Below are 25,625 nucleotides of genomic sequence, written 5' to 3'. Positions count from 1 at the left end.
GAAACTCCTTAATCACTCAGTCACAGAATCTAGAAGCCTCAGACTGAACCAGTGTTGCTTTCAGTCCCAGAGCAATGTCAAGTGTCTGAAAGCCCCTGAATGGCTCCTGGTGCAAGGCAATATAGCAAAAATCAAGAATGCAGGCTGGAGAGATGGCTTAGCAGTCAAGGCGCCTGCCTGAAAAGCCTCAGGACCCATGTTCAACTCTCCAGATCCCACATAAGTCAGATGCACAAAGGTGAGGCAGCACAAGGTTGCACATGCCCACTAGGTGGCGCACGCTCCTGAATTTGATTGAAGTGGCTTAGGCCCTGGTGCACCAATTCCCTCTTTCTCTCTTTCTAAAATAAAAATAAAAAATCAAGAATGATTGCTCACATGACAACACAAACTCCTTTTTCTTTCTACTTTGACCCCCAGCCTATTGGATGGTGCCAACCCAATTCAGAGAAGAGCGTATCAACTCAACTCACTTGTACACTAGTCTTCTTGAGAAACACATTCACAAATCCCCAGAAATATTTCAACTTGATACCAAGATTAACAATCACAGATGTCTGTATCTGGGATTAGTTCATAGATGACTCTCCACCTACTTGACTTTACTTTCCTTGAGGGAAGGTTTCGTATCTGTTCTGTTCACTATCTCATCTATACTGCATGACACCCAGGAACCAGTAAACTGTTAGTAATAGTGCAGTCTAGCCTTGAACTTCAGAAACCTCTTTGCTGAAACATGTAAGACTTTCCAGCTTCTTTTTCCTTTGGAAAATTCTTGGAGTCACTACAATTTTGTCAAACTGTTCGAGAATGGAGCTACCTGAGTGTTGATTCCATGATGGTAAATTAAGTTTGTAAGTAACATTGGAGTGACATTGAACTCAACTAAAGGTGTGCATTGCCACACCCAGCTAAACAGCCATACTTTTATCCAAGGTACCAAGTATCAGCAAAATTTACCCAAAGATCAGAAACATAAAAGTATTTTGTCTACAATCTCACAACTATTTATAATGTGCTTAATATTACATTAATGACAAAATGAAAACATTGGAACAAATCAAGTATTACAACAATGGAATAATAAATGGAGAAGAAAAACTAAATTTTGTTTGTTTCTAGTATCAGAAAATATGAATTACTTAAAATAGATCTAAGTAAATATGAACAAGGCATGTAAAATATAAAAAACTAAAATACATTGCTAAGAAAATTAAATAAAATATAACTAAGTACAGGAAATATTGCAGTATCAGGAGTCCAATACTCAGTCTTTGTCTACCTTTTTGTCTCTGTCTCTCTACCAAATAAATATATAAAAATATTTCTAAAAAAGAATATGTACAAACCCCACCAACAATACATTATATAATGTTATATACTATAAATCGATGATATTTGGCTTAAGGATAAACAAATAAACCAGTAATAGTCACCTGATTTATTACTAAGGCTTCATTGTAAACAGTGGAGAAAAGAAAGTATCCTTAATAAAGGGTGAGGTGCCAGTTGAATGTTCATATAGAAATAAATTAATATTGATATCCTCCATACCACACATAAAACTTAAATAAATATGGGTCATACACAAAAATGTAAAAGTACAAATAATTTTTAAATTATAGTATTGTCTTTTAGATTTTTTCTTCTAGAAAACAGCACAGAGGACCACCCTTATGAACTGGGGGTACACAAGTGTCTCTTAAATACAAAGCAAAAAAGCACTAACAATAAAGAAAAAAATGGATGAATTATACTTTATCAACTATAAGAACTTCTGTCCATTAAAGGACAGTATGAGAGCCACAGATAATCTTTAGACAAGCTATAAACTGGAAGAAGACATTGAAATATGTATATTTTTTGAAGAGCTCTTATCTTGAAATTATAAAGAGCACCCTCACATCCATAAGAAAAACTACATAATGAATTCCAGGTCAGCCTGGGCTAGAGCAAAATCCAACCTCAAAAAAAAAAAAAAGAAAAAGAAAAAGAAAAAGAAAAAGAAAGGAAGGAAGGGGGGAAACAAAGAAAGAAAGAAGAAAAGGGTTTGTTTTTGTTTACAGGCTCAAGGAACATCTTCATGATGGCAGGGGAAAATGATGTCATGGGTAGACAGTGGATATCACCTCCTGGACAACATCTGGTGGACAACAGCAACAGGAGAGTGTGCCAAACACTGGCCAGGGGAAGCTGGCTATAACATGCATAAGCCTGCCCCTAACCTCCAGGAGGATCCAATTTCCAACTTGCCACCAGCTGGGAACCTAGCATTCAGAACACATACATTTTTGGGGGACACCTGAATCAAGCTACCACATTCTTCCCTGGCCCCCATAAACTCATAACCATTCATGATATAAAATGCAATGCATTCAGTCCAACTTTGAAAGTATCATAGTTTTTACCAATCCCAATAATTTTCAAACATCCCCATAGTCTAACTGAGTTGTAATACCAAAAAGAATAAAAACAATACTCATGATAGCATAGAATAAACATTCACACTGCAAAGATAGCCCTGGATATAACAAAGAAATATTTAACCAATACAGGATTTAAACTAAGCAGTGCAATCACCAAACTCTGTAGCTCCAAGTCTAAACACTCTAGGCAGTGATGAATCTCCAAGTCTAACCAGTGATAAGTCTCTGGAATTCCAACTCTGCCCCTCCAGCTGGGCTACCCACAATCGAGGAAAACTTCATCCACTGCTGGTAGCTTTCCTTGGCAGAACATGTCATATTCCTGGCATTTCTACTGGGTATCCACTGCAACACATGGTCCATCTACATGGCTCCATCAGTACTCCACACAGGTGATGCAATAAGCCTGCTTCACAATGCCCGTTTCCATTTCCAAAATATAAAATCACATTGCATATCCAATGACCCTCTCTGTCCTGAATTTGTTATACTCCAAAGTACCAGGTGGCCTATCAACTTGTTAATCCAGAGGAGGGGGGAGAGAATAAAACAGACTTTGAAGAACAGGACACTCATCCAGCATTCAGGCCCCTTCAAAAGAGTTTGCATTCTTCCTGTTGTCCCAGTGCAGATCAGCTGGTCCAATCTCATTGTTTATAATTTCTCATACAATTCCAGAGGAATGGACAGAAGTTTTGCCCCAAGGATTTCCTTTTGTTCTGTGCCATATCCCCCTGCTCACACCAGTCCATTTCTGCACAATGCAACCCTGCACATTTTCTCAGGACACAGGCATAACAGCAAGCCTCTCACACAAACTGTTTCTAGCCCAATTCAGGCAAAGCTCTTGCTCTCCCTCATAAGCCAAACCTCACAGTCCACAGTTCTTACTGACTTCAGGTCTTCCAACTCTGACAAGAATAGTCCATCAAGCTGTACTTACAACACTTCAAGGCATCTCTTAGGCTAAGGTTTCAAATTCTTCCACATTCCTCTCACAAATCAGCTCCAAAAAGCCAGAAGCCAAACAGTCAGGTTTTTAGCAGCAACAAATCCACTTCTAGCTACCAATTTTACTGTTGCAGTCAGCTTCTCATTGTGGTTAAAAGCACCCAACCAAGAGCAGCTTGTGGGAAGAAAGGGTTTATTTTGGCTTACAGACTCGAGGGGAAGATCCATGATGGCAGGAGGAAAATGATGGCATGAGCAGAGGGTGGACATCACCTCCTTGCCAACATCAGGTGGTCAATAGCAGCAGGAAAGTGTGCCAAACACTGGCAAGGGGAAAATGACTGTAACACCCATAAGCCCAACTCCAATAATATACCACTTCCAGGAGGATCCAATTCCCAAATTGCTACCAGTTGGGAACCTAGCATTTAGAACACATAAGTTATGGGGGACACCTGAATCACACCACCACAGATGTAAAGTAGAACACTTCTAAATATAGCTTAAAAAATTTTACAGATTTTAAAAAAATTATTCTATTGTTACTGTCACTTATAGTACTAAGGGCTGTTAGCACTATGGCCTAGTCTCAGTGGAGGGAGTATTCTGTACAACTTTTGAACACTTATATACTGACATTCTTTTACTGTGGTTTTAAACATGTATGCATGCATGTATTTATGCTGGGGACTAAGTGTTTAGCACATGGGTCTTGCGGGTAACATTTAAGTTTCAAACTACATAGCATTTCCCTTTGTTTCCCTTCCTAATTAGAGACTATATCTTTATGCTAGGCTCATTAATATGAGGGTTTTGTTAGTTTTGGGCTGTGTGTGTGTGTGTGTGTGTGTGTGTGTGTGTGTGAGTTTGTACTAATGCCTCCAACTCCTCACCCTTGCTGAACAAATCTTTCTAGGTATTTAACTTGTGTGTCTGTAATGTTCTACCCTGATAGTCCAAAACTTGACTCTCATCATCTGACTTCCATTTACTTGTTCATTTCCAATATCCAGAGTATACCACAGATGTTAAACCACATTCCTTCAGTCAAGCATTGGTTAGATTATTTTGGCACATTCCTGCTTGTGTTCCATCTGGGACCTCTGACCTCCTAAAATATTTTCTTAAATTCACACGATAATGTTCACTTTTTTTCTGGCAACAAGTTCTGTGGGATTGCACGAGTACACAATGCTCCGTGTTCATCACTGGAGCACCATAAAAGGACATTCCACTGCTCTAATGTAGTCCATATATCACCCACTCAAAACTCTGGGGCTGAAGATATGGCTTAGCAGTTGATGTTTGACTCTTTTTTTTTTTTTAATTTTTTTTTTTTAATTTACTTGAGAGCAACAGACACAGAGAGAAAGACAGAGAGAGGGAGAGAGAGAGAATGGGCGCGCCAGGGCTTCCAGCCTCTGCAAACGAACTCCAGACGCGTGCGCCCCCTTGTGCATCTGGCTAACGTGGGACCTGGGGAACCGAGCCTCGAACCGGGGTCCTTAGGCTTCACAGGCAAGCGCTTAACCGCTAAGCCTTCTCTCCAGCCCGTGATGTTTGACTCTTTAGATCCCACGTGAGCCAGACACACAAGGTGATGCGAGAGGGCCAGGTTGAACATGCGCACAAGGCGGCACAGGCGTCTGGAGTTAGATTACAGTGGCTGGGGCCCTGGCGCGCCCATCCTCTGTCTCTCTCCTGCGTGTTCTCTTGCTCTTCTTTTCACTCTCTAGCACAAGAGAAGGCCAGTCTGTTGGGCTTGCCTAAAAAAAAAAAAAAAAAAAGCAAAAACCAAAAAATTAGAGAACACCAATCTTCTTAATGTTTCCATAGTTTTGACTTCATTAGAATACCATATATTTGGAATAATACAGCACTGGACATTTTTCAATGGGTTTTCACTGAGTAGTGTATATTTAAGATACATCTGTGTTTTGTGACAGGATAACACATATCTATATTGTTGAATATTGTTACATGGTATGGATAGTCACTATATTTTCCCGTTCATCTATTGAAAAACATTTTTTTTTTGTTTCTGCCAGGTTTTGACAATTGTGAATAAAGCTGATACAAATATTAACAGGAAGTTTTGTATATATAAATTACGTATACAAAAATTCTAAATCAGTTCAATTAATATCTAGACATATAATTGCTGGATCAAATGATGAGGCTATAGTTTGCTTGATAATCAGCCATCAAGCTGTGTTCTGAAGTGATTGCACTACTTGCATTTCTAACAGCAATAAGTGAGCATTCCTATCATGCTATAACCTTGCTACTGATTGATATTGCTATACTCTTGGGTATTAGTTATTCTTTAAAATATATTTAATTTATTTATTTGAGAGAGGACAAGCAGAAAGGCAGATAGAGCGAGAGAGAGGGAGGGAGATAACAAGCGTGTTAGGGCCTCCAGCCACTGCAGACAAAAGCCAGTCGCATTTGCCACCTTGTGCATCTGGCTTACGTGGGATCTGGAGAATCAAACCTTGGTCCTTAGGTTTCATAGGCCAGTGCCTTAACTTCTCTGCCATCTCTCAAGCCTGGGTAGTAGTCATTCTGATAGACGTCTGCTAGCGTCTTGTAATTATTTATTAAATATATATTTACGCAGGTAACAAAGGCCTCTATTTTTTTAAATGATTTTTATAGCCCTTCAGCAACTTCTAAGCACTAGCCATATTGTTCTCATGATGCAGGAATTGAGGCTAATTTTCCAGTTTCTACAAGTGCTCAGTTACCGTAAAGGGTATTTTTACAGAACAATATGCATTTAAGACACATCTGTGTTTTGTTGTGACATGATAGCTCCTAGCATGTTGTGAAAAATTAATTTCTTTCATTTTTTTCTTGTGAAAGGAAGATATTTTCTGTTCAAAGTAAATTTTTTGGCACTTTTTTTCTGTGAAACTCATATACGTTATACACATTTACCCTTAAGATCCATGGATATTTCATAAGGGTAATGGAGATAAGTTACAATAACCTGCTTGGTAAGTCAATTTAGGCCAAGCTACAGTGGCCACCGGGTACAATAATTATTTGATAGCCATTGGTACAAAAACCACATAGGGAAAGTTGTAATTTCTTTCTTGTTATTCCTAACCTCAGTGTAGCAAAAGGATGCTCAAGAATTCGAACTGGCTGGAAATATAAGAACAGTTGGCTGCCAGTGTTCCTGACATGTGACCTGTGCATTCTACCTGGATGTGGATTCTATCTGCCTTTATAGTTATGCCTCAAACACCGCCAGGTCTGCAGAGAAAGTAATACTGGTCACTCCTAGTGGCTGCTCATAACCACTGCTGCAGCTACCAGTACTGGGGGCAGAAGGGACATCCCAGAAGCTCTGCTGCACCTCAATATAGACAAAAGAGGCTGTCTCGGGGTAAAGGCTCATTTCCAAACCTGGCTGCCCCATTCATTCTTCACTGCTTTTCACGTGGACACCTGAGCGGGCATGCATTCAGGAGTACAGCAACAGAAGCATTCAATGTCCATTCACAGACTCATGCACGCTCCATATTCTCCCAGAACAACTTGTCATTTACCCGCCTGCTTCCGATCTGTGTGTTTCCTGTAATGTCTTGCATTAGGAAACACACTAACCTTTGCTTCTTAACTATCACGTTGTCAAAGTGCAGCTAATTGGCAGTTGTGCTAGGAACTGCTTTAGAAACACGTAATTTCGTATTCAAAATGTACAGAGTGGGAGGAAGAGATAAGAACAAGATGAAAAGGCTCAGAAGATGACAGCTGTAAATGAAGATGTGGCCGCCTCTTCCATTCTGCAGCACACTAGGTGAGCACAAAACTGGGCTTTGGAGCTAGGTTACACACGTTTTTATGCATGTATAGGGAAAGTTGACAATCACCCACTTGAATATCTGCAAAATTAACTGCTTTGGGGTGAGGAATTGCATGTGGCACCTACTGTTCCACTACCTGAATGTTCTTCCAAGTTTTATCAATGCCACAATGAATAATCATGAAACCGCAGCTGGCAGTGTTCATAGATGCACATCTTACCATTTCACTCAGGATCCTTGAGTGAGGGTGTAATCTGGCTTTGTTTGGAATCAGATATTATATACAAGTCAGTGACAGCCAGCCAATAGGTTGGCAGCAGCTCCTTTCACATGAGGACAGAAGAGTCTCATATGAGAGTCAGTGACTGGATGTATTGATTGTCCATGCAGCTGAAATTCTAGGGGAAAGAGCACATGGTCCACCACTGACTTTCTCAGACAGAAAACTTCTGTGGAAAACCAAGTCACCTTCACAGAGCAGGAGTTAACTTCCCTCATCAGGTCCAGGGAAGCAGGAAGCTAGCAGGGTGTGCGGATTTTAATGAAGTACTGCGTATGCCAGCCTGGGTGAAGGGGGCCAGGTTCTTAGTGATGACAAGCTTCAGTAAGCTAAACTGAGAGCAAGTCAAATGAAGGAGCTGCCCTACAGCTCAGGTGACATTTCAATGTTGCTGAGACCAAACACTTAGGAGTTTATGACCTTTTCCAAACCCATCACTCAAAGATGGTTAAGACAAAATCAACACCAATACTATGAAAAATTCCTTGAAAACAGATGGTGGGACTATTTGCAGAGAGGATGGGGGCTAGCAAGGGAAGGGAAGGGAGGATGGGAGAAGGAGGTAGAAAAGGGGACAAATATGAAAAAAGTGACAAAGAGTAATGAACATATATATACATGTAACATATATATTACATATATATTATGCATACATGCTATAATGAAACTATTACTTTGTATGTTAGCTTAAAAATTAATTTAAAAGAACTTGAAAGCAGAAAGATACCAAAAGAGGTATGTTACAAAGCACCTGGCAATGATTTACAACAGAGCAGAAAGCAGGCAAGTAGTGTCAAAATTGTGACTCCCTCCAGGAACCCTTGTAAGTATTACATTCAACTTTGAATATAAAATGTCCCCACACAGAGCTGGAGAGATGGCTTAGTGGTTAAGGCTTTTGCCTGCAAAGCCAAAGTACCTTGGTTCGATTCCCCAGGTGCCATGTAAGCCAGATGCACAAGGTGGTGCATGCTTCTGGAGTTTGTTTGCAGTGGCTGGAGGTACCCATTCTTTTTCTCTCTCTTGCTGTCAAATAAATAATAAATAAATATTTTTTTTTAAAAAAAATGTCCCCACTAGGCTCATGTGTTGGAATATTTGGTCCCTAGCCAGTGGCGCTATTTGGGAAGGTTATGGAACCTCTAAGAGGTGGAGCCTTTCTGGAGGAAGTGAGTCACTGAGGGGTGAGTCTTGGGGTTTTGCAGCCAGTTGCCACTTTCTATTCTCTTTTTCTGCTTCCATGCAATGTGAGCAGCCAGTTACCTGTTCTGCTGCCATGCCTACCACGATGGGCTGTATCCTCTGGAAATGTAAGCCAAAATAAAACCTTTTATTCCTTCCACAATCTACTCCTTGTCAGGTCACAGCAAGAAGGAAAGGAGGTAATACAGCCTCGAGAATCTAGAGTTTGAGAGTTGTCAGGAAAGTGTTAGAAATCTGAGATTATTGCTGGGAGCCAAATTCCTTTTACAACATCTCTTCAGGACCCTGCTCTTGGACAGCACCCTTTAGGTCCCGGTGATATAGATGTGAATGAGAAACACGGTGTGCCCACAGGTGATCATAGTTAGTGGGAGAGATCAATAATGACACCATGATGTCCTGATAACTGTGCTAAATTTATGCACAAGGCAGACTGTGGGATTAGACATGTGGAAGGTTCAAGAAGGAATTTTTGTTGAAGGCCTCAGTGTGGGCAAGAACCCTGTGCTAGGGACTGAGACATAAAAGTAAACCAAACTGGGGCTGGAGAGACAGCTTAGTGGTTAAGCGCTTGCCTGTGAAGCCTGAGGACCCCAGTTCGAGGCTCGATTCCCCAGGACCCACGTTAGCCAGATGCACAAGGGGGCGCATGCGCCTGGAGTTTGTTTGCAGTGGCTGGAGGCCCTGGTGTGCCCATTATCCCCCCCTCTCTCTCTATCTGCCTCTTTCTTTCTCTGTCTGTTGCTCTCAAATAAACAAATAAAAATTTTTTAAAAAGTAAACCAAACTGTACCTGTGAGCAGAGATGTATGGGAGGAAAATGAGAGCGCAAGTAACACAGGAGCACTGCAGGAGTAATGTTTACAAGGAGAAAGTGAAGCTAGGGAGGCTGGCAAAGGCCAGAACATTGTGAACTGAGCACATGAGATTGTTCTAAGGGTGATTAGCATCCTACTGGCTATGTCGATCTGTGGGGAAAGGACTAACTGAGAAATGTGAAAGCACTTATTAAACTTTAAGCACTACATATATTTAATGAATTATTAAAATATAATCCTACTCATTCTGACTTCTCTGTGTTCACTAAGTACGGCTATTTATTAATTAAATGTGTAGGGTAAATTCATAAGCCAACCTTTAATTCCAACAGCCAATGCAAACTGTAAGAACAGTCATGTTGCACGTCATGTCCAAGTAGCCTCTTCCTTGGGCTCTGCAAAAGAAATGTGACTATTTACTCATTTCACACCTGCACTCTATAGAGTTTGAGGTTTTATCCTGTCACCAGGAAAGCATTGGCTTGCTCCAGCTGGTGGCTTGAGCAGTTCTACCTGTGATCAATCAATATATGTCTAAATTCAGGACACACATCTGCAGCAACATGGATAGTCCTGGGGATCATAATGTTACATGAAATAATCCAGGCACAGAGGGCAAGTACTGCCTGACTGGACTCATATGTGGAATCTGAAAAGACCACATTTACAGAGGTTGAGTGGAATTGTGGTTTCCTGTGGAGGATGAGCGAAGGGTAAAAGGGAAGGTATGGATGAGCAGGTTCTGTAAGACACAGCCAGGTGGGAGGATAAATTCTGATGTCTTCATTACATAGAAGGGTGATTATGGTTAGTTATATAGGATTTCTGAGTAAATTAAAATAGCTGGAAGAGAGAATTTTTAATGTTTTTATTGTCAAGAGATACATATTTCAGAAGATGTGTAACATTGCCCTGTTTTGGTAATTTGCCAATGTATACACACTGTACCTTAGAGATAGGTATAATTATTATCTGTCAAGAAAAAGAAGAAATAAAGCTGGGCGTGGTGGCGCACGCCTTTAATCCCAGCACTCGGGAGGCAGAGGTAAGAGGATTTCCATGAGTTCAAGGCTACCCTGAGATGACAGAGTTTATTCCAGGTCAGCCTAGACCAGAGTGAGACCCTACTTTGAAAAACCAAAAAAAAAAAAAAGAAAAAGAAAGAAATAAAAACAATAGAAGTTCTAAAATAGATCTTTGGACTCATCTACCTTATTATTATTAATTTTTGTTTGTCTTCCCTATGGAGAGGCAGCTATGTACCTTTAAATTGTTTGATTAAAAAATTGAGTCATCTCCCAAGCCCCAGAATTGCATAGAGTATCATAGTTCACAATTGCAACACCATAAATAACTATAAGACCAACTATTCCATCTACTATTTTTTTTAATATAGGTATTTATTTATTTGCCATCAGAGAGAGACAGAGAAAGATAGAGATAGAGATAGAGATAGAGATAGAGATAGAGATAGAGAGAGAGAGAGAGAGAGAGAGAGAGAGAGAGAGAGAATGAGTGCTGCAGGGCCTCTGTCCTCTGCACATGAACTCCAGCTGCATGTGCCCCTTTGGGCATCTGGCTTTGCATGGATACTGGGGAATCAAACCTAGGTTGTTAGGCTTTGCAGGCAAGTGCCTTAACCACCAAGCCATCACTCCAGCCCCTCTGTCTACTTTTAAATGTGTCCTATATAAGCAGATGATATTTTTTAGTCTCTGGTCAAGTAACAGTAGCACAGGGCCAAAGAGCTCTATGTTCTTTAAACTTTACTAGGAAAACCCAGGTTGGCTGTATCCTTGGCCAAATGGTTCAACAGAACTAGGGTCTGAAATGGTTTCATTTCCAGAAATAACATAAATTAAATTGGTGACAGGTGTTCAGAATCTACTTCACTTTGGGCAGAAGAGTCAGATTAACTAACCAAATACTAACTAAAAGTCATTGGAATCTTAAAATTCTGCTTGTTTCATGCAATAATTTTAATTACTGCTTTGTTATTAAATCTGTTTTAATCATTGAGTTTAAGTTTTTTTTTTAATTTTTTTATTTATTTATTTGAAGCGACAGACACAGAGAGAAAGACAGATAGAGGAAGAGAGAGAGAATGGGCGCACCAGGGCTTCCAGCCTCTGCAAACGAACTCCAGACGCGTGCACCCCCCTTGTGCATCTGGCTAACGTGGGACCTGGGGAACCGAGCCTGGAACCGGGGTCCCTCGGCTTCACAGGCAAGCGCTTAACCGCTAAACCATCTCTCCAGCCCAAGTTTAAGTTTTTTGATTGACCCTAATTGTTGAAATATGAGACCTGTTCTTTTCATTAAAGTTAATATCAAACTACTGAGATCTTCAAAGGTCTGAGTGAAAATTAGATTTTCAACAAGTCACTGAGATATGCTAAGTCTCTGTGATTCTCCTAATAAACTATCGTTTAAATTTTTTTTTATCCTAAGAAAAAAATCTGATTACATGAACAAAACATAGGTGCCTAACTGATTCAGTCTTCATGGTTGACTAGAGCAGGGCTCTACACACTTGTGACCCCTTTACACCTCAGAAACTTTTACACAGCCCTAGTTGTATAGGTATGTAAAACGGATATGTAAGTCAAACCTTTGACAATGTGTCAAATCAAACATACTGATAGTAAATGAATGGATAATACAATAAATCAAATATACTAATAATAAATTATAAGGGAATGTTTTATTCATATCAAAATAAACCTTTCTTTAAGTTTCAATGTATTTTTCATTTGTGCGTGAGTGTGTGTGTGTGTTGTCATGCATGTGGGAGGTCAGAGGTCAGAGGACACCTTGGAGGTATCTGTACTCCACCTTCTTTGAGTTAGGATCTCGTTTTGCTACAGATGAACTGCCAGCTGCGAATCAGTGTCGGAGTAGTTAGCTCATGAGCCTCAGATTCTCCCATTGCCGTAAATGTTGAGATCACAGATACATGTGGTGCTTTGCGTCTGACTCAACATGGGGATTGAATCTGGGCAGGATTTGCAAGTAAGCACTTTCAACTCTTGAGCAACATCTCCAGCCCCAGGAAGTTTATTTTTAAAAATTTGGGGGGATATGTATAATGCTACCATTTATTAAAGATGAGAACAAATGTGTATACTAATAAGAGAGGTGCAATTGTTTATTTATTAAGTTGGATGAATGACTTTTGGATGTGGTTTTGGTGTGCATATGTGCGTATTCATGTTCAAATGTGTCTGGTCACGTGTGTGTGCGTGCATGTGGAGGTCAGACATAGATATCAGGTGGGTTTCTTGACCTCTCGGCACTTTCTACTCTCTGTGACAGGGTTAGACTGTCTCTAAGGACTGCTGTCTGCCTCCCCAGCAGCAGAATCACAGGCACGTGCCATGGGGCTAGGCATGTCATATGGGTTCTGGGTTTTCCACCTCAGGCTTTCACGCTATGAATATCTTTATCAGAACTCATCAAGCGATACTCACAGGGCCTGGTTATCGCACTCTACAAACCTTTCCTTTATGAAAAAAAAAATTGCTGCCTGTCTTTAACATCAGTATCTCCAATTGTAAAGGAAAATTTTAAGTTAGGGTTTATTATCCTAAGCCTAGTGAAGTTGTACAAACTCTTTTCAACTTAGGAATTCCTAGGAAAGTGGATAAAGCTTTCCCACAGGCTTCGAGAACAAGATAAAATGTATTTAATCACCCAGCAGAGCCGCACGGCATTAACCAGTGCCCGCCGACCTGGAGAACAAAAGAAACGGAGTTCGCTGGTCCTGAGGGCCATTTTCATTGTTCTTAATTAACTGCTATACATAATCAACATGATTTGTCTTTGGCAATATTGGCAAACGTTGTAGTTTGAACACTTACACTGGGTGTCATGGCACCAGCACTGAAACATGCCTGGGGTGGCAGAGAAGGTGTTTGAGCTGCAGCCACCAGCAGAGTCTGGCCCACAGCAGGTATCCAGGAAACACATCTGGAAAAAAAAAAATAACAAAACATGAATGAATTAACACCCCTCCCCACCAAAAGCAGACAAATGAGTAATGGAAGGAAGAAACCAAGATGATTAAGTTTTCTAATTCGTACTGGTCAAAATGGTTTCCTAATCTCAAAAGATGCTTTCTGGGATTTGTGATTTGGACTGTGTCACTTACATGCCCAAACCAAGAACAAAAGCTGTAAACAATCGCTTGTGTTTGCAACAGATAGCAGTGCTCCTGACGAAAAACAGTCAAGTGTCAAATTAGGTGGAGAACAGATTGATTTTTTTTCTTCCATTCATCATGAAAACAAATTTATGTCCTCCTCCTCCTGCATTCCATCCTTTTTTATCCCATGACAGAAGACTGAAAGGAAAAGGAAAGAAGAATGTCTTCCAAAAGAGTCAGGCTGGACACAGCACCAAGCAGACTAAGTGTGATTGATAACGAATGACTATGAAGGAGCATCTGTTTGTAAATACGATAGAAAGACGGCTTTCAGGGCAATTCTATTCCACTCTGAAATTCTGTAGCACACAATGGCAATGCTTTCCAATAATTTACTTTAAAGTGCATGCTCCTAAGCTTCTGTGGTACAATCAAAATGCATATATATCTTTTTCCTTGATTATTGGTGCTCAGATACTAAAACTCGTGGAATTTCTGGAATTCTTTTAGCATGATAATAGCATGACCAGGGGATCCTAGAGAGCTTTGGGACAGGAGCTCCAGAACAAAAAAGCCAAAAAGGCATCATCAGAATTGGGCAACTTTCGGTCCCATGTCCAGGAGAAATGCTGAGGGCTCAGGCTACCAGGGACTAACGGCCAATGAATCCATCAAATCCTGCATGTGTCGTGAGATACCATGAGAACTCATGCATGATGGGCCCTAAAGGGCTTCCAGGTTGGTGAACATGTTAGAGTGTTGGGGTCAGAGCTTCCTGGGGAGGTCTGTGCCCCTGGGGCCCTGTCTTACACACCTCTTCCATCCTGCCGGTCATGAGTCGTATTCTTCCTAATACACCAGTAATCGGAGGCAAGGTGTTTCCTTGAGCTGTGCTGACTGTGCTGAGGAGAGAACCACGGGGGGCTCCAGTCTGTAATCAGCTGGTCACGAGAACAAATGGCGGCAGGTTCATGGCTGAGACTGAAGAGAAGGAAGTCTGCGGTCTGAGCCTTCAGTCCTTGGTGTCTGTTGTAGACATCTGCACGATGCTGGGACGAACATTCAAACCAAATACAGTTTGCTGGGAGGAAGGGATTTATGTCAAGCTTACAGAACCAGGCAACGTTTTATCAGCGGTGGCACCCATTCAAAAAGCCAAGCAGAGAGAGAAAATCACCACCAACCGGCAGACACCAAAAAACGGCAAGCACAAAAGTCTGGCAAAGCTCTACGCCTTTGGACTGGAACCCAGGACACCCCCAGTGAGCCTTAAGAGCTGAACTCCAGGATCCTTGCTCAGTAACACCCACTGCAGCCAGGCGGCTAGAGATCCAAGTTGTGATTTTAATCTTTACACCTGAGTCAATGGGAGACATCATTCAAACTACTACAGGGGTCTGTGCCGACTCCGGGTACTTAGTGATGACTTTAAATTCTTGGATACCCAAATTAGGTATCCGGGCAATTATGGAATTCTTTAGCGCAAGAGGAAAGCCTCCATACATTTGGTGTCAGAAGCATTATGAATAAAATCAGTTTGGATGCCACTGGATATTTCTTATGCTTAGTCTCTTCTCCCAATACCAGCTTAAGAAAATTGTTCTGCAAATTGATTTCTCACGGGACTCAAAGAAGAGTTCAATTACATCTCGTGCTCAACCTGTGGGTCAGGCTTCTGATACCTGCACATGTTATGATGCCTTGGGCCCTGTTCACAGTAACTCTTAGGAGTCACAGGTAACATTGAAGGTCGCTTGCCAGCTACAGGTGCCCACAGAATCCAGACCTGCGGACGCGCCGTTCTTGAATATGGAGCATCTACAGTTACTGCAAAATCCGTGAGCATTCCTCAGAGGGGACAGAACAGTAACTGGAGATGTGCCTTTTACAGGGCACCCGGGTTCCTAGCCTTGCTGCCTTAGTTAGACATTAGGAAACAGAAATTGGTAAAGAAAAAATTGGATTTGTGTAGAGTTTAGCTGAACTGGGGAGGGCAAGTAGGACAGGAAGAATCCATTTCCTCTACTCCATGTCTGTGACAGTCTTACCAGTTATAGAAAAACATGAAACAAATGTAAGAAACCATGTAGATTGAGCTGTGAGGCAGTTTCATTGCCTTTGACTGAGGGGGTGGTCACTTGGTCTCAGATTGCCTACATTTTCTGCAGCTAGACTCTTCTCTAGGCAACAGAACAACAGGCCATTCTCTCAGCATGGCGTTCGATCACCCTGTGACTTAGTGCACCGTGGATCCTACCACTGGCACTGAAATTTTTCTGTAGCAACCTATGGTTTCTGTACACAGAAGTATCCAACCTCATATGGAACTTTTACCCGAACTCTCTCCCTTTAAAGAATATACAGGGCTGGACAGATGGCTCGGTGGTTAAGGCACTTGCCCACAAAGCCAAAGGACCCCAGTTCAATTCCGCAGGACCCAGATGAACAAAGTTATGCATGCATCTGGACTTCATTTGCAGTGACCGGAGACCTTGGTGTGCCCATTCTCTCTATCTGCCTGCTTTTTCTCTCACAAATAAATAAAATATTAAAAAGTATCATATATTTTTGTAGAGACACACACACATACATAAATTATCTAAAAGAAATAAGGTTTCATATGCCTTAGTCATAACATCTTTAGTTTTGTTAACCCTCCTCTCCCGGCCTCTTCTCCATCCTCCTCTCCTGACCCCACTTAGAGTATTCCACCCCTCGACTTACACATCTATTTACGACTCCCTTTCTTTAATTTAATTTTTTTTTTTATTTGAGAGCGACAGACACAGAGAGAAAGACAGATAGAGGGAGAGAGAAAGAATGGGCGCGCCAGGGCTTCCAGCCTCTGCAAACGAACTCCAGACGCGTGCGCCCCCTTGTGCATCTGGCTAACGTGGGACCTGGGGAACCGAGCCTCGAACCGGGGTCCTTAGGCTTCACAGGCAAGCGCTTAACCACTAAGCCATCTCTCCAGCCCACGACTCCCTTTCTGTAAGCCCTCCTTTCCTCTCCCTCCCTCCTTCATGGTCACCTTTGAGCTTCATGGCATCTACTACTGACTCTTACTTCAGTTCACATAGGAATCTAAAAAGTTGAAGCTAGGATCCAGATATGAGAGAAAACATGCAACACTTAACTTTCTGAGCTTGGGTTACCTCACTTAGCATACTGTTTCTGCAATCCATCCATTATCCTACAAATTTCATTAAATTGCACTTTTTGCAGCATCCCTCTGCTCTGGTTTTTGCTCACAAACTGAATGGTATGCTCTCTTGAAATTTCTTCCACCAAATAAATTGGTCATTACTTTTGAATTCAACTTCACTCAAATTTAAAAAAAAAAAGATATTTTATTTATTTATTTGAGAAAGAGAAAGAGAAGGAAGCAGATAGAGAGAGAATGGGCATGCCAGGGCCTCTAGCCACTGCAAACAAACTCCTGACACATGCGCTACCATGTGCATATGGCTTACATGGGTCCTGGAGACTCAAAGCTTAGGCTTTGCAAGCAAGTGCCTTAACTGCTAACCATCTCTCCAGACTCAGCCTCAGACAAATTTTAAGGGCACAGATAGAATGTATCCATATTCTTTTTCAGAGATTAACATAAGTGGCCCAAGTTCTAACTCCTGACAGAATCCTTGTTCCCTTCCCCTTTGAAACCCCAGGAGCAGAGTCTCCATTTTCCTTGGCATTCCAGTCTTCTGAGCTCTCATACAAATGGCTCACTGAGCTCTCAGTACGTTGTCAGGAGTCTCTAGTCTATAGTACCAGACTCCTCCACATTCTTTCCACAGAGCAGCTCCAGGTTTAGTACAGCAATAACATCACTTCTCACTACCCATGTTCTGTTTTAGTTACACATCTGTGAACAGCCTGACAAAGCAACTTAAATGAGGGGAGGTGTGTGTGTGTGTGTGTGTGTGTGTGTTTAAATTTGTTTTGAGAGAAAGACAGAGAAAGAGGCAGACAGGCAGAGAAAGAGGGAATGGGCATGCTAGGGCCTTCAGCTCCTGAGAATGAACTCCAGACGCATGCTCCTCCTTTGCACATGTGTGACATTGCTTGCTTGTGTCACTGCATCTAGCTATGTGAGACCTAGAGAATTGAACACATGTTCTTAGGCTTCACAGGCAAGATCTTTAACCACTCAGCAATCTCCAGCCCAAGTGGTTTATTTTCGACTGTGGGTTAGTTGATTAAATCTATCCAGCCAGGGCAGATTCAGGACTATGAGGGGCAGCTCTTCACATTTTGGTGGGTCAGGAAGAGGACAGAACAGGAGCAGAAGCAGGGTGAAGGTATCACCTTTAAAGGTTACCAGTAAATACCCTCCTCTACCAGCTTGGCCCCACAACCTCCCCAAACAGCCCACCAGCTGCTGGACAAATGCATGAACCCACGGGGGCAGGGGATTCATACTTAAACTGTGACACTCAGCAAAAATACATGACTTCATCTGAAGGCCCTCACCAACATAACAGCTCAGTATTAAAAGCCCTGAAAACAGGGCTGGAGAGATGGCTTAGCCATTAAGTGCTTGCCTGTGAAGCCTAAGGACCCTGGTCTGAGGCTCGATTCCCCAGGACCCACATTAGCCAGATGCACAAGGGGGCGCACACGTCTGGAGTTCGTCTGCAGTGGCTGGAGGCCCTGGAGCACCCATTCTCTCTCTCTCTCTCTCTATCTGCCTCTTTCTCTCTCTGTCTGTCACTCTCAAATAAATAAATAAAACTAATAAACAAAAAAATTTTTTAAAGGCCTGAAAACATAATGGCAACAATAATAAACACATGAACACATGTATAAGGTATAAGGGTACAAAAAACTGAACTGGAATTCATAAAATCCACATCTACACCCTAGCTCTGTCTGCAGCAAAAGATTATCTTTGACTCATTTCCACCATATATAAAGTTAGGAGAGTTTAATCAAGAAATTTAAAGTTTTTAGGAACATGCCAGTCATGGTGGTGCATGCCTTTAAACCCAGCGCTTACAAATCAGGGGTAGGATGATTACTGTGAGTTTGAGGCCACCCTGAGACTACATAGTGAATTCCAGGTCAGCCTGGGATAGAGTGAGACCCTACCTCGAAAAAAACAACAACAACAAGAAATTTTAAAAAAATAATAAATTCAGGAACATTAAAAGATGTGAGTATTTTGAAATGCATCATGCTGACTTTGTTTTTCCTGCTCTTTGGAAATCAAACATCATTTTTATTACTTCAGAAATTTGAAGATGAATTATATATAAGTTGTTTGCTTTTAAAATAAGATTAATATTTCAGATATGAAGCTTTAGAAATAGTTTAAACCTCTGGAGAAAACTTTGTTCTGAATCATCAGAAAAACGTAATAAAATTTTTGAAGAGAAAAAAAATACGTTATCAAATCTTAAATAAAATTAGGTTATTGCTTGTCACTTTCAAGCTTTAAAATTCTACTTTTTATGGAGTAAAATAGTATTTCAACCTTCTAAAAGTGTTCTCATGCATGTTATATAATTTAATCTTTATTATTCTTAGCAAATTAATTATTTGATCTAGGGCTGGGGAGATAGCTCAGTGGTTAAAGGTGCTTGCTATTGATGCTTGCTGTCCTAGGTTCGATTCTCTAGTGCCCATGTAGAGCCAGATGCACAAAGTGGCACATTCATCTGGAGTTTATTATCAGCAATGTGAAGACCTGGCATACCCATGCATGCTCTCTCTCTCTCACACACACAAATAAATAAAATAATTTTTATAAAATCTATAACACATGCTATCCAAATTAACATTGTTACTACCTTCTAATCACAAAACACAGTTATTAATCCCATACTAACATTCCACCACTTATCTTGAATATTATCTTCTTCAATAGTTGCATAACAATTTTTAAAAATTCCTTAGAATACTGGAGGTGAATTTTTTGTTTCTAATGAGGTTGCATGAAGAAAAAACTTACAAATTTTATTATCTTCAAGAGCTATTAACCACAGGAAGCAGTAAATTCCCCGAGGGGCTGCCAGTAGGCATCTTGGTAAGAAAACAAATGCAGGGACTTCATTAGGTACCAATTTGAAAGAGATACTAAGAGTAGAAGGTAATCTTGAATTGCATGGGCAGGTGCTCTCTCAAGAAAGAGTAGAGAGGAGTGTGGGAAACAGTAACAATGATGCTCTGCATCTGGAAATGTAGCAAGGAAGAATTAACCATTGCAGGTGGAATTTAGTTTGCTAATGACCTGGTGCTAGGTGAGGAAACTTATCCCAGATTACCTGGCTGAGGCACAGTAAACCAACTGAGTGGGTTTAGGAAGAGCAGAGGCCTCCCAGAAGAATCAACTCACCTGCTCCCCTGTGCCTGGCATTTCAGCCCTTCCTGGTTCACTGCCTACCTCAAGATCTCAGACTTGCCTAGCCCTCCCCCGAAGCTGAACAGCTCGGTTCCTTGCAATGTATCTCATAATTTATGAGTCCTCATGGTTCTGCTTCTCTGGTGGGAGTCTAAATGATGTAAGGCGTTAGGCAGTTACTCAGTAAGGAGGCATTGACCATTTTTATTAAGAGTAATCTTGTCTTATGAAGCAAAATAATAAAAAATGCACTTTTAAGCCCCATGAAACAAATAACTATAATATTGCTGGGGTGTCCAAAGGAACAAGCTGTCTACTTTCTCTGCATCATAATTGCCCACATCACAAGTCCGTTTTATTTCTGCCGCTCAGCAGCCATCAACACACCTAATATGCAATTATAAATAAGCAACTGCTTGTTCTAAAACAAAGTGTTCAAGCACATTTAGAAATAAGGGAAAACAAGCAACCCAGTCCGTGACGCTCACTCAGGCTTAGCAGAGCACATTTGGAACAGGAATCACAGACCAGACAAAATGGTAACCTCCAGCCTCATTGAAGTTGTTGGTTCTGCATGGTCGCACATTCCAGCCCGTCATTGCAGGTGTTTGAGCCATTGCAGGTCTGTCGATGATGGTGTTACGTTTGATGAAGGAAAGAAATTGCTTTCTGGAGGTAAACCCTACTATCCAGGTGGCTAGCTGCTTGAAGATTAGAGATAAACTGACTTGTTGATTAGGATGTAGCAGCTATCAGCCACCCTGATGTCTGAGGAGTAGTGAGGAGAGAACTCTCCTGTAAGGGAAAAGATTTTCCTGGGTTCCTCCTTCTGCTGTGGTGATCTAAGTAAGACTGGCCTTCTCGGAGAGTGATGCTAATGAAAGGCTATTGCATGCAGACAGATGATTCGCCTGGCTTCAAACATAGGCTACAAGTGGCCTTTGAGAGGAGCACAGTCTGCAGTCTGAAGCTGGGGGAAGTCTGTCTCCTATAGGTCGGGCAGAACTCTCAGACATGGTCTACCAAAACAATCAATTGAAAAGGGAAAACCAATAGGTTGATTTCTACTTTTCTAGTTAAAATGTTGCTACATTAAGACAATGAGGAATTTTCAAGGGAAGAAATCTCACTCATAGAGCCCCTTTTCTTCATTATTTATACTAATCTCACCTCTGACTTTGTGCTGGGCAAATATTGTCCATATGCATAGTTGTTGTTTATGAAAATATTTAAATATGTACTTGAATAAGTTAATCCAATTAAAATTTTTTTTTGTCTGTTTTTCAAGGTAGGGTTTCACTCGAGTCCAGGCTCACCTGGAATTGACTACGTAGTCTCAGAGTAGCCTCGAACTCACGGTGAACCTACTCTGCCTCCCAAGTGCTGGGCTTAGGGTTGGCCAACACGCCCGGCTCAATCAAATTGAATTTATAAAGCCTAAGTTCACTTGTTCAAATTTCCAAATGTAATGTGAGAGAGGATTTTCTTGAGAGTTTTGAGTCTACTTTGGAACTGAGGTGGTTCCTTGAGAAAATTGTGTAAGTTTTCTCGTCAAAAAGGAGAAAGGCGGTCTGGAGAGATGGCCTAGCGGTTAAGCACTTGCCTGTGAAGCCTAAGGACCCCGGTTCGAGGCTCGATTCCCCAGGTCCCACGTTAGCCAGATGCACAAGGGGGCGCACGCATCTGGAGTTCCTTTGCAGTGGCTGGAGGCCCTGGCGCGCCCATTCTCTCTCTCTCTCTCTTTCTCTCTCTCTGTCACTTTCAAACAAATAAATAAAAATAAAAATTAAAAAAAGGAGAAAGGCCAGACATGGTGACGCACAACTTTAATCCCAGCACTCAGGAGGCAGAGGTAGGAGGATCGCCATGAGTTCAAGACCATCCTGAGACTCCATAATGAATTCCAGGTCAGCCTGGACTAGAATGAGACCCTACCTCGAAAAACCAAAAAAAAAAAAAAAAAAAAAGGAGAAACATTATTAGCCAGGTATGGTAGTGCCTTCACACACCTGTAATCCCAGTGCCTGGGAAGCTGACACAGCAGGAATGCAAGCTGAAGGCCAGCCTGGGTTACACAGTGAGACGATCTCAAAAAGTCCAGAGGAGGAGAGCGAGGGAAAGGAAGAGAGGGAAAGAATCCCAGAGGGAATGAATGTAGCAAGTCTGTGCAGAGACCAGGATTGCAGGTGAGGTCTGACTCATTCTTTAGGACTGTCTCAGTCCCTTTGTTATTGCTGGAATAAAATTCACAGGAACAAATTTAGAGAAGGAAAGGGTTGATTTCACAGTTCCAGAGAGGAAAGGCCATCGTGGCAGTGAGAGCATGCCGAGAGCAGAGACGTTGGTGTCATATCGTCACAGCAGCAGGGATGAGCTAGAGGGCGCTGAATGCTGAACGCTCACGTTTCTCTTCCTGTCACACAAAGAACCTAGGCCCCAGGACGGTATCGCCACAGTTAGGGTGCGTACTCCCACCTCAGCTAACCTAATGTAGAAAATGCCTCACCCACATGACTATAGAGATTTGTTACCATGGTAACTCTAGATCCTGTCACACAGACAACCAGAGATTAACAATCACAAGGACAATGCTGACTTGGGGTTAAAAAAATACATCCAATTCTCCCTAAATTGATAATGTTTATCCCATTTAAACTATGCTGACTTCACTCTCCATTGGAGAATCTGTAATTTCTTTTATAGAAGATAGCAAGACCAGAGGACTCGCACTTCAGCCAAGCCACAGCTGAAACCCCAGAGGAATGGGGGAGACGAGCAAGAGTGCTTCTTCCATGATCAACCTGATAATCAGCACCAGGGTGCAGGAGACAGACCCTGAGGACACACAATACCTACCAAAGCAGAGCTCCAGAGGCTCCTAAGAGCTCATCACTGAAGTAGACTTAAAACGCACCTGCCATGGCTCAGGGAATTTTGTGGAAGAGGGGGGTGGAAAAATTCTAAGAGCCACAGGTTGAGACAGCATGCTCAGAGGCATTCCCTCCCCCTCAAAAAATAAAAAAATGACGACTGCTCCCATAATGCATAAACCACAACCCCTCGGGAATGCCTGCAACCCCACTGAGAAGCAGCCCCAACAGAATGGGGGCAGGGCTGAACAAAGTGGGTACCAACACATGATGTATCCATATGAAATATATTGTTAATAATAATAATAATAAGTAATAAATTAAAAAATCACTGAAATTGGACTGGTCAGATGGCACAGTGGCTCTGGCAGTTGCCTGCAAAGCCTAATGACCAGGGTTTGATTCCTCACTACCCACATAAATCCAGATGCACAGTGGAGCTTGCATCCAGAGTTCATTTGTAGCAGCCTGGAGGCCCTGGCATGCCTGTTCTTTCTCACTCGCTTGCTATCTTCTCTCTGCTTGCAAATAAATAAACAATTCACAGCAATCCACTCTAAGATGAAACAACCTCATGGTGACTTTTGTTTTTGGTTCTGTTTGAGGTAGGGTCTCGCTCTAGCCCAGGCTGACCTAGAATTCACTATGTAGTCTCAGGCTGGTCTCGAGCTCACAGTGATCCTCCTGCCTTTACTTCCTGAGTGCTGGGACTAAAGGCATGTGCCACAACATCTGGCTCATGGTGCCTTTTCTTCTTCAGAATTCATTAAGATGACTACACTCTTCTTACTGCCGCAGTAGCTGCTCTATCTGTCCCGTCACTGACAAATGGCCTGGGCGAAGGGTTTAGAGACTAGGTGCCTGTCGTACCCCCATAGGTGTCGAGGAGGGCAAATGACAAAAGTGAAGCTGAAAATGATTCACAGGAGCCCAAATAACCTTTCAATTCTGCTCATCTGCTAACGTACTAGGGGTTGTATTAGCTAGGGCTTCCAGAGAAACGGTGCCAATAGGATAATTGTGCCCCCTTCCTTCCTTGCTTCCTTCCTTCCTTCCTTCCTTTCTCTCTTTCTCTCTTGTTCTCTTGTTTTCTTGTTCTCTCTATCTATCTGCCAATAAAATTATCTTAAGAGATCGTCTCATGAAATTGTGGAAATCTGCAAGTCACCAAAATGTGGGAGGGAAGGCAAGCTGGAAATTTCATCAATAACGAGTGAGAGAGAATAGGCATGCCAGGGCCTCCAGGCTGCTGCAAATGAACTCTGGATGCAAGCTCCACTGTGCCTCTGGATTTATGTGGGTAGTGAGGAATCAAACCCTGGTCATTAGGCTTTGCAGGCAACTGCCAGAGCCACTGTGCCATCTGACCAGCCCAATTTGTAATACTAAATTTGAAGACCATATGGAGGTAAAAATCTCTTTTACCTCCAGGAGACATCAGGTTTTTTGTTTTTTTCTCCTAAAGTATCCATCTAATTGAATAAGCCTTTACTACAGTTAGAAAATAGATGAATTTACTCAATTTGATGATTTAAATCAAATATAAAGTATGCTTTTACAGAAACATCTAGAATACTATTGGACCAAACAATGGAGCACCGTGGCTGAGCCAATATGCCATAAAATAAATCACCACAGTGGCAAAAAGCCCTTAGGGGAAAAAAATTAAATTGGGGTTTTAAAAGCTCAATGTGCCTGAAGAAAGGAAGGAAAGAATGTCAGTTTTTGGAAGGAGATGTCACATGTTCGACTGCTGTTAGTCTCTATGGATGTGTAACTGGGCAGGTGCTTGACATCTGTCAACCAGGTCTGCCCTCTGTGACAGCCTTCTTCCTTGGTGTTGTCCTATTTCTTTCATTGACTCAATAACAGCTTAATGAATCTGTAAGGTAGGCGTTCTACGAGCTATGTTAGGTGTTAGAAGTTCCCTCAAGTTCTATGTTGGGAAGACAGCTCTGGAATTATCACCACATTAAAGACTGTGACAAGTAGCAAGGACAGTTTCACAGCTGGTCTGTCTGTAGCAGCTCCCCATTTCCCTTGGCTGTGAGGCAGCTTCCATCCCAACACTTGCTGTACGAAGAGCTGGAGGCGAGCTGGCAGAATATTGATCTTTCTAAGTATAGCTCTTGCTTGAAGGCTATGGGTTCCCTGGTTAATGTCTAATTACAAGGCAAAGTCATACAGCTTAATGAAAAATATATTTAAAATAATAAAAACACAAGTGACCCTTAGCCTTCAGTTGCTACTTTTAGAAAAAATAGATCTTTCATATCCATTTACAGCCACAGTAAAAATGAGCTTAAATAGACATTTTTTAACAGAGTGCATTGAGCAATGCAATCCATTACTTTTAGTATATTAAATATATTATTTCAAAATAAACTTTAAATCATTGGGGATAAAGCTTGGTGTGAGAGTACTTGCCAAGGCTGTGGGTTTGATTCCTAGCACAACACACACACACACACACAAATCATTAATATCAGCTGATCAACATTTTAGATATTTATATTTCTACGAACATATTCAGAAATAAGAACAGATGCCTAGTCTTTTCGTTATTGACTACTTGTGTGCCAGAAACACAATGCGTTCAACTGTAGAGTGCACAGCAATAGCTCAGCCCTCAGAATCAATGGGAAGAGTATTATAGTTTGGATGTGCAGTGTCCCCACAAGGGACCATTTGCTTAGTGCTTGGATCACAGGGTGGTCCTATTGGGACATAGCAGAACTGCTAAGCAGTGTGGTCTAGTGCAAGGTAGTTGGG

The sequence above is a fragment of the Jaculus jaculus genome, chromosome 7 (genome assembly GCF_020740685.1).
Source record: "Jaculus jaculus isolate mJacJac1 chromosome 7, mJacJac1.mat.Y.cur, whole genome shotgun sequence".
Classification (NCBI taxonomy): Eukaryota; Metazoa; Chordata; class Mammalia; order Rodentia; family Dipodidae; genus Jaculus; species Jaculus jaculus.
Note: the sequence above shows the minus strand (reverse complement) of the source record.